Below are 9,729 nucleotides of genomic sequence, written 5' to 3' on the forward strand. Positions count from 1 at the left end.
CCTGAACGTTCCTCCTGGGTGCCTGGTTCTGAGCTAAGGCTCTTGTGAGCTTGTGACCCCAGACAAGCCCCGTGGTGGGGTTGGACTCTTAGCAGCAGGAGTGCTGGGATTGGGGGGGTGTTGGACTCCGCTGCGTGTACTAGCCTAGGAGCAGGATCTTTGGTTTAACATGTTTCTGCAGTGATGGTTTCCCTTCAGACAGGGCTGTGTGGTAACTTGCAAGGGCTGCCCCACAGCTACCCATCACCTTGGGAGAGAAAGCAAGTGTGGAGGCTTCCTAGAGCCAGGCCCTGCTTGGCAGGCAATGGGGTAGGCTGGAAAAACTCTCACCAGGAAGGGGAGATGTGGCTCTGCTCCCATTAGAGGTGACAGGGGAGGGTGCCCTTGGGGGCAGAGAGCAGGTGCAGTTCTCTTGGACAAAAGAACGGCCAGACTGGGTCAGACCAACAGTCCATCCAGCCCAGTGTCCTGTCTGCTGACAGTGGCCAGGTGCCCCAGAGGGAGGGAACATGACAGGTAACCCTCATGTGATCCCTCCCCTTTCACTCATTTCCAGACAAACAGAGGCCGGGGGCACCATTCCTACCCATCCTGGCTAACAGCCATTGCTGGACCTAACCTCCATTAATTTATCCAGCTCTTTTTTGAACCCTGTTAAAGTCCTAGTCTTCACCACATCCTCTGGCAGGGAGTTCCACAGGTTGACTGTTCACTGAGTGAAGAAAAACTTCCTTTTGTTTGTTTTACACCTGCTGCCTATTGATTTTATTTGGTGACCCCTGGTTCTTATATTGTGGGAATAAGTAAATAACTTTTCCTTATTCACTTTTTCCCCACCAGTCATGATTTTATAGACCTCTCTCATAACCCCTCTTAGTCTCCTCTTTTCTAAGATGAAAAGTCCAAGTCTTTTTAATCTCTCTTCCTATCGGGCCCATTCCAAACCCTTCATCATTTTTGTTGCCCTTTTCTGAACCTTTTCCAATGTCAATACACCTTTTTTGAGATGAGGTGACCACCTCTGCATGCAGTATTCCAGATGTGGGCATGCCATGGTTTTATATAGAGGCATTAAGATATTCTCCGTCTTATTCTCAAGCCCTTTTTTAATGATTCCTAACATTCTATTTGCTTTTTTGACTGCCGCTGCTGCACACGGAGTGGATGTTTTCAGCAAACTCTCCACAATGACTGCAAGATCTCTCTTGAGTAGCTGTAGCCAAATTAGTTCGTATCATATTGTACGTATAGTTGGGATTATTTTTTCCAATGTGCATTACTTTACATTTATCAACATTACATTTCATTTGCCATTTTGTTGCCCAGTCACTTAGTTTGGTGAGATCCTTTTGAAGCTCTTCACAGTCTGCTTTGGCCTTAACTAGCTTGAGAGGTTTTGCATCATCTGCAAATTTTGCCACCTCACAGTTTACCCCTTTCTCCAGATCATTTACACATAGGTTGACTAGGATGGGTCCCAGGACAGACCCTTGGGAGACCTCACTGGTTACCTCTCTCCACACTGAAAACTGACCACTTATTCCTACCCTTTGTCTCCTGTCTTTTAACCAGTTCTCAATCCACAGAAGGACCTTCCCTCTTATCCCATGACAACTTACTTTGCTTAAGAGCCTTTGGTGAGGGATCTTGTCAAAGGCTTTCTGGAAATCTGAGTACACTATATCCACTGTACCATGGCAGTGCCTTGGAGGCAGAGAGGGGACACCCAATAGCCCCCCTCAGGAGGGCCTAGCTCCCTGTGAGCGTTGGGAGGGAAACTCTTGCAGATCCTGCTCCACTCCCATGCAGACAAGGAGCTTTCCCAGCCGCACAACAACTCTCAACCCAAACCACCAGAAGAGCCCTCGGCCCCTCACCGAGTGCAGACCTGCCATTCCGGGCCCTTCCCCCTCCAAACACAGACCTTGTGGCCTTCAGCCTGGGTCAGCCCCCCCCTTCGCCAGCAGGGGGGTTGATCTCTTGGGGTGGAAGGGTGGTGTCGTGGGGCGGGCTGGTTGTCCTGGGGAATTAGTCCATCCTCAGGGCGCCTCCTGCATGCTGGTGTCTCACCCAGCAAGAGCGTGGAACATGGCCCTGGACCCACCTTGCTCCCAGACCGCAGCATCTTCTTCGGGACGCTGCCTTCTGGCAGTGCCCCCTCCAGTGCCTCTCACCCCCCTTGCAGGGATTATCATCTCCCACCGTGGCCAACTGCAGCCTTAATCTAGCCCCTCTCTTCAGGGGCAAGCCACAGTCCCCGCAGGTCACAAAACAATGGCGGTTAGACATGATGCGGGGGGAAGAAGAGCAACCCAAGGATCCTCTGGCAGCAGCCCTGTCCTGCTGCACTCCCCCTAGCTCCCTGCTCTATTGCCCCTGTGGCCTTCTGCAGCCTCCTGGCCACTGAAGCAAGGCCGCAGCCTGGCAGGTATCAGGCAGGAGTCACCCTCCCCACTACTGTTTTCCAGAAGACACTTCTCCAGGAACCAGGCCCTGCACCTCCCCCAGTCAGGGTCTAAGTGACTCTCTCTGCTGGGCATTGCTCCCTATATACAGGGCTGCCCCAGCACCCTACACTGATTGGCTACTGAAAAACCTCTCCCTAATTGGCCAGGGCTGTGCCCAGGCTCCCTCCTGCCTGCTTTCACCCCTTCCCAGCAGTGTGGGGCAGTCGCCCTACCACAGGTGGCTCAACCAGCCTTGGCTCTCCAGAGTCCTTCAAGCCAGGGTAACTCGCAACTGGGAGGGGCGCAATTCAGTCTCATTAGGCCTTGCAGGCTTCCGGGAGGCGGAAGAGAGCCGGGGCCCAGTTGTGATGGTGACACTGCAGAGTCTGTGTGAAGGCCGCTGGCCGTAGCCTCTCTCCCAAGCTGGCTGCTCCCAGGCTTGACTACAGCCCACCCGGCCTTGGTCCTGTTATAATTACTGTACATAAGCAGCAATGCAGCACTGCCAGGCCAGGGGTATTACTGTAGCTTAAACAACAAAGGAAGGATACGACACCCAGCCCAATGGGGCCGTGACAGGCACGATTCAGCCCACAGAGGTGGCCTGGCTGCCCTGGGGATGTCAGCCAGTGGGTCAAAACCCTAGTGCAGGCAGGCAAAGCTGTTGATTTGCTCCAGTGGCTGGCACCCCGAGCGTGCGGTTTGCTTTTTAAGCAGGCCCCTTGCATCGATTACAGCCCAACCTCAATGCGGCAGGACTGCTTGCTGAACAGAGAGGTCTGCTTGCCTGATTCTAAGGCAGTTGCTACCCCCTCCATCTGCTAGTGTTACAGGCTCTGTTCACTAAGGCCTGGCCCATCCAGCTGTGAGGTTGCATGTTTCATCTGCAGCTCCCATGGTGCCCTACAAAGGAGCATTAGCCCCATTTTACATGTGGGGAAACCGAGGCACAAGGCACGGCTTGCCAAATGTGACACGGGACATCAGTAGCCAAGCTGGGACTAGAACCTGGTCCCTGCCCGTATATCAAAGGTCTGAATTGGGGCTGCTGGACCCCACTGTGCTACACGTCATGGCTACCAGCGCAGTGGGCATATTGCAGCCACACCCATTGCTGGGGTTTCAATCCTCCCCCTCTCCGATTGCCTTCACGCGCTGTATGCGCCGCGCGAGTGACACATGCTCTAATCTCGTCAATGGGAGGACGGATGCACTCACAGCTCTTGACAGCAGGCAGCCCGGAGCAGTCACGGGCCTTCAGCCCTTTGATGCGTCTGTCCATGCAAGTGCGACATTAAAGTGACAGAGGCCGGGCGACCAGCCACCGCAGAACCAAATGGCCCAGCAGCCTGTTACCAGAAGCCAACTCCTGACAGCGGCAGTGCAGTTGCAGCGCCAGTCTGGAATGGACACCAGTAAATGGAACCTTAAAGCAAGCGCTTAGCTCCCTGGGCTCTCCTGCAATCAGCCTCTTGCAGGCAGTAAGCCCAGATCCTCTTGCAGGCAGTAAGCCCAGATGCCTATTGGTTTCAACCGAGTTAGGTTCCTAAATTCCCCAGGATCTGGCCCAGAGGCCCTACTCCTACACCTACACCCACCCGCCTGCTGCTGCTTGGGAAACGGGACCCCAAACGGCAAGAGCCAATCCTGCTTGAGCAGGGCTCTGACATCACTGAGCGAAGGCCTCTCTTCCCGCTCCATCTCCCGGAAGTCTACGGCCTTTGATGAGTAAGTGAAAATATAATCAAAAGCCACCAACTTGTTTTCATAGAGCTAAGCAAACATCATAAATGGGAGCAAAGTTCAAAGGTCGCCAATAAGCTTCCAGGCTGTGAGCTATAGTCAGTAACAGGGGGAATTCCAGCCACTCCGCTATTTGCCCTCTGAAAACAGCTCAAGGTTGCAGGGAGAAGAAAGGTTACAGAGTTGGGAACTTTAGGTACCAAACCGCTTCGGGCAGATTACACACCAACGTGTCAGCAAATAGAAACGCTCCTGGGTTTGAGGCTGGTCACCACCCTGAACCTGAGTTTTCATTTCATTTTCCACCCATGTAACTCCACTGACCTCAGCAAAATTCCTCCCACTCCGCACCAATGGAAGCACCTCTGTGGCACAGCAGGGTCTTTTCATTTACACCATTGGGAAAGGAATCGGCTAAAGCCAGACATCAGATCAAACATTGCCCCAAAACCCACTGGCCGGATTTAAAACATTGCAACCCAAATGCTACTCTTTGTGCCGGACAGTGAAATAAGCAAGCTATCCCTGTCATTGGAGCCCGGTACATCAAGAGGGGCAGCGGCGGAGAAAAGTAGATTTGGGTTTTACTTGAGATTCTGTTGATCACAGAAAATAAAATTTGTTTTAAAGAGTTAACCAGTGTTTCCTTAGGAGTAAAATCTGAACTACTATGATCTGCCTTTGTAACAGAGGAGAGTTCTCCTACTCATACTGCCAGTGCTCTAGTCATTCTAAAATTAGTTCAGGTTGAACCTCTCTAATCCGGCATTCTCTGGCTTCACAACATCCCTGGTCTGGCATGATTTAATTAGCCAGATGTTCACTTAACATGGATGTGGCCAAGTTTTCCATGATCCCCTCAAGTTTGTTTACAACCCCCAGTCCTGGCTCTCAGTTTTCTGTGCTGTTATTTACTTCTAATTTACCCCTGAATTACTTCTAAGAGCAAAAGTTGGTAATGTTGCTAGAGAATATTGACCCCCTGTGGGCCAGCAAATTCTCTGGTTTGGCACTGGTCAGGTCCCAACTGTGCCAGACTAGAGAGGTTCAACCTGTAGCTTGCAGTGTAACTTGGACAAACCCCTGAAAAGCATTATTGAAATGCTTGGTAATTTGTGTCATTAAAGGCCTAGAACTGGGACTCAGAAATATAGTGGAACCTCAAAGTTGCCGACTCCTCAGGACTGGAAGTTGCTCATAATTTTTAAATATTTGCAAATCTGAACAGCAATGTGATGGGGATTCTTTCAAAACTTTACAATTGAACACTGACTTGACAGCTTTGACATTTGACTGTGCAGAAGAAAAATGCTGCTTTTAAACTAAAACTAAACAAGTACAGAAAGTTTCCTTAGCCTGTCCATTTTTAACCTTCCCCCTCCCCCGCATTTTTTAAAGTTGTTTCTATTTCACACCGGGCTGTAACTACATTCGCTTTTGCTCTGTTGCTGCCTGTTCTAGATGAGGTGCATGGCTGATCAGTCAGTTCATAACTCTGGGGTCCATATTACAGGTTCAATTCCCACTGTTAGCACAGGCTCCCTGCGATGCCAGGCAGTTACAAGAGATTGTGTGGTTCTCCAGTACCGGGCTGGTGGAGGCCACATGAATACACAGATCACACAAGACAACCCTGCCAAAACAGAAGGACCTTCAATAGCTTTGGTGATTTGGTCTGGGAGGGTGTTATTGTTTACTTCCTACAGGAACTAGATCAGCAATGGAGAGCCATGATTAGTGAGTGGCCCTCCGTCTCAGTGGGCCCTATGATTACCGGTGTGGGAAATCTGCAGTCCATGGTCCACTGGGGTTCCATCTGTGACCCATGCACCCCCTCCTTCCTCCACATCTCTTGCACATTGGAACCCTGCACTCCCTACTCCTCCCCCGCCCTCCCAGTACTTCTGGAGCACCATGTGTTTGCTCATAGATGCTCTGTCCCCGCTCCTCCTCCCCCCTCTCCGAGCTTGAACAGCTGCAAAGGAGTTGCGCACTTCAATACCATGTACAGATGTGGTCACCTCATCTCAGACAAGATGTATTGGCACTGAAAAAGGTTCAGAAAAGGGCAACAAAAATGATGAAGGGTTTGGAACGGGTCCTATATAAAGAGAGATTAAAAAGACTGGGACTTTTCAGCTTAGGAAAGAGGAGACTAAAGGGAGAGATGATAGAGGTCTATAAAATCATGACAGTCATGGAAAAAGTGAATAAGGAAAAGTTATTTACTTGTTCCCACAATATAAAAACTAGGGGTCATCAAATGAAATGAATAAGTAGCAGGTTTAAAACAAACAAGAGGAAGTTTTTTTTTCCCCACTCAGGGCACAGTCAACCTGTGGAACTCCTTGCCAGAGGATGTGGTGAAGACTGGGACTTTAACAGAGTTCAAAAGAGAACGAGATAGATTCATGGAGGTTAGGTCCATCAATGGCTATTAGCCAAGATGGGTAGGAATGGTGTCCCTAGCCTCTGTTTGTCTGGAAATGGGTGGCAGTGGAGGGATCACGTGAGGATTCCCTGTTGTGTTCCTTCCCTTTGGGGTATCTGGCCACTGTCAGCAGACAGGATACTGGGCTAGATGGACTGTTGGTCTGACCCAGTCTGGCCATTCTTAGGAACAGGGACAGAGTGAGAATCAGTGGATTCACAGCGCTCCAAAAGTGCAGGGAGGGAGTAGAAAGTGCAGGACTCCAGTGTCCCAGTGTGTGAGGAGCGTGGGGAGGGGGCAGATAGGAGGTGTGCAGGCCATTGGTGAAACCCCAGTTGGCCACATGAAATCTGGGGGTTGCTTACCCCTGAACTCCATACTTGAAGGGATCCTGTAGCATCAGTAAAGCCTTGCATTTCACGCTCTTATTTCACATTTCCTCTGTACTTTGCAAAAAAAATCCATTTTTTTTAATACCAAAACTGACACAGTAGGAGGGACGGGTGCTGTAAAATCCAGGCATACATGCGGAGACCAGCATAGAGCCAGCTGTCAAACTGTATACATCTTTGAAACTGACAGCAGCAGCTGGCGACTCAAGGACTTCCCCATCCTAAAGAGCTGCTCAAGAGTTGCCGTAGGGTGCGTTTCCTGCCAGATCTACCAGGAACATTTCTGAGCTATGCGCTCTCTGACAATCATAACCCTGGTTTGAATAAAGTCCAAGAGGAGTGTAGCCAAACACTTGTACAGAGACCCAGTGGAAACGGGCTTGACTGTGGATTCACAGGTCTCCCCTTCTACAGTTAACTCTGAATAAGCTGATCCAGGTGAACACAAAAACCCTCTAAAAATGCATGTGAGCTTTGAATGCATGATTTCGTACTGTCTGTCTGCCATTAGCACATTATGTCATGCCTGTGAAAGACCATCCCTGCCCCATGTTCATTGAGTATAAACAAGTAGATAGAGATGCATAAAATCATTGTTTTAAAGTAATTTGTATCACCCCTCTGCAGGCAAATCTTCTACCAAGCTCAAGTTAGTTGGCCAATTTCTCAAGACACACTTCAGCTATTACAGGAAAGCAGCATCACAGATTAGATCAGGCACAATGTTTAAATTGTTGTCTAGATTCTGCTCTCTCTGTGGCCAGGATGTTGTCATAGTCCCTGGGTTGAAGCATCCTGCAGTTAGGGCATGTCTACACAGCAGGGCTAAACTCAAAAGAAGTGACGCAACTTGAGCTACACTAATTGCGTAGCTTAAGTCGAAATAGCTCATTTCAACTTTTGGCACTCTCTACACAGCCGTTATTTTAAGATAGAGCACTCTTCTCCCCCCCCCCCTCCTCTCCTTCCCTTCCAATGAGGGTTACAGGAGTTGGAATAAGCAATTCCCCAGCTAGACATTTCAACAATGTCAAAAAAACTGCTTGTGTGTAGACTTGGACTATATTATTTCAAAATAACATCCATAATTACAAAATAACGCTGCTGTGTAGACATAGCCTTAGCGTGTTACACTACTAGAAAGAGCTTTCCCTGCCTAGCGCAATAGCCATTCAAAGCCATTCTTGGTCTGGAGGTAGTAACGTTCCTGAGCACGAAAGTGACAGATGCTTCCCCCCCCTCCACCCCCGATTCATATTTCTTCGGGGCATAGTCTGAATCTGCAAGCAAAATTAACGGGCTAGAAAGTCAGGTGTGGCTTGGGAGAGGGGAGGAAATCACTATTTCGTCTGAACCATACGTCTATTAGTGTGACATGTGACACCCAAGACAACAGGAGAAAGGAAAAATTATTTTCAGCTCACGTTAGTCCCAGTGCTGACAAACGCACAATGAGTTCTCCTTGGCTGTGCAGATGAGAAAGGAGGAAGTGATCGTAAAACTGCAAGAGCTGCATGGAGACTTGAGGAAAGGCACACGACCTGAAGCTATTTTAAAAGTGTCCATGTTATGATTAGGATCCACAATGAATCTTTCCATGAGGAAGGATCTGCATTTCTTTGCTATTGACTGGAAACTCCTTGGTCAACAACTGGGTCTTATCACAACTTGTGTAACTCGCAATGCGGGTGCCAAGCATAGACTCATAGGGTATGTCTACACTACCCTCCTAGTTCGAACTAGGAGGGTAATGTATGCATACCGCACTTGCTAATGAAGCCCGGGATTTGAATTTCCCGGGCTTCATTAGCATAAGCGGGGAGCCGCCATTTTTAAATCCCCGCTGCTTCGAACCCCGTGTAGCGCGGCTACACGGGGCTCGAACTAGGTAGTTCGGACTAGGGTGCCTATTCCGAACTACCGGTACACCTCGTTTCACGAGGAGTAACGGTAGTTCGGAATAGGACCCTAGTCCGAACTACCTAGTTCGAGCCCCGTGTAGCTGCGCTACACGGGGTTCGAAGCAGCGGGGATTTAAAAATGGCGGCTCCCCGCTTATGCTAATGAAGCCCGGGAAATTCAAATCCCGGGCTTCATTAGCAAGTGCGGTATGCATACATTACCCCGCTAGTTCGAACTAGCAGGGTAGTGTAGACATACCCATAGACTTTAAGGTCAGAAGGGACCATTATGATCATCTAGTCTGACCCCCTGCACAGTGCAGGCCACAGAATCTCACCCACCCCTCCTAGAATAATCCTCTCACCTATATCTCAGATATTGAAGCCTTCAAATACTTTGAAGACTCCAAGATGCAGAGAATCCTCCAGCTGTGATCTGTACCCCATGCTACAGAGGAAGGCGAAAAACCTCCAGGGCCTCTGCCAATCTACCCTGGAGGAAAATTCCTTCCCGACCCCAAATATGGCGATCAGCTAAACCCTGAGCACGTGGCCAAGACTCACCAGCCAGACACCCAGAAAGTTCTCTATAGTAACTCCTATCATCCCTCCATTGACCTATTTCCCACTGATAATGAATGGTCAATTAATTACCAAGATCATATTAGCTCATCAAACCATCCCCTTCATAAACCCATCTAGTTTAATCTTGAAACCAGATAGATCTTTTGCCTCCACTACTTCCCTTGGAAGGCTGTTCCAGAACTTCACTCCTCTAATGGTTAGAAACCTTCGTCTAATCTCAAGTCTAAACT

The sequence above is a fragment of the Pelodiscus sinensis genome, chromosome 28 (genome assembly GCF_049634645.1).
Source record: "Pelodiscus sinensis isolate JC-2024 chromosome 28, ASM4963464v1, whole genome shotgun sequence".
Taxonomy (NCBI): Eukaryota; Metazoa; Chordata; order Testudines; family Trionychidae; genus Pelodiscus; species Pelodiscus sinensis.